The 474-nt window shown below is 26.4% G+C and overlaps 1 protein-coding gene across 4 annotated transcripts in view; it reads left to right on the forward strand.

Moving 5' to 3' along the window:
* LOC119594780 (N(6)-adenine-specific methyltransferase METTL4-like) overlaps positions 1-474 on the forward strand; it is a 12362-nt gene that overhangs the window by 9188 nt on the left and 2700 nt on the right. The gene's annotated exons all lie outside the window — the stretch shown is intronic.

The raw sequence follows: 474 nt of genomic DNA on the forward strand, positions 1-474 counted from the left end.
TTCCTCTAATAACTAAAAAAGAGTTATTTTTTAACAACTAAATGTATATTTATTTCATTGGAAGTCATGGCATCACTATAACAAGCTTTCATTTTCTTCTCTTTGTCATATTTGTTTGTCTATCTATATTTATAATGGTTCGCACAATTTAAATTGAAGTAAAACAAATTATGATTTTTTCTTCATCTAAAACTATTATTATTTAGATTTAGTATAATTTTTTAAAAATATACTCTTAACTACCAATCTTTGTATACATAGATTTGTGTGGGTAAACATAGCTGTGGGTAGGTATAGATATGTTCAGTAAAAAATAAATATACACCAAACCATAACTTGTGTTAGAATAAGCAACTTCAGGCTATCCAAATCTGTATTTGTATACTCTTAAAAGCTGGATATATAGAGGGCCATACTCCCTTTCATCATCTCTTCGAGTTTTAATTGGTAAGTTGATAAGATCTTATAATATAA

This window comes from Penaeus monodon, chromosome 34, assembly GCF_015228065.2.
Source record: "Penaeus monodon isolate SGIC_2016 chromosome 34, NSTDA_Pmon_1, whole genome shotgun sequence".
Classification (NCBI taxonomy): Eukaryota; Metazoa; Arthropoda; class Malacostraca; order Decapoda; family Penaeidae; genus Penaeus; species Penaeus monodon.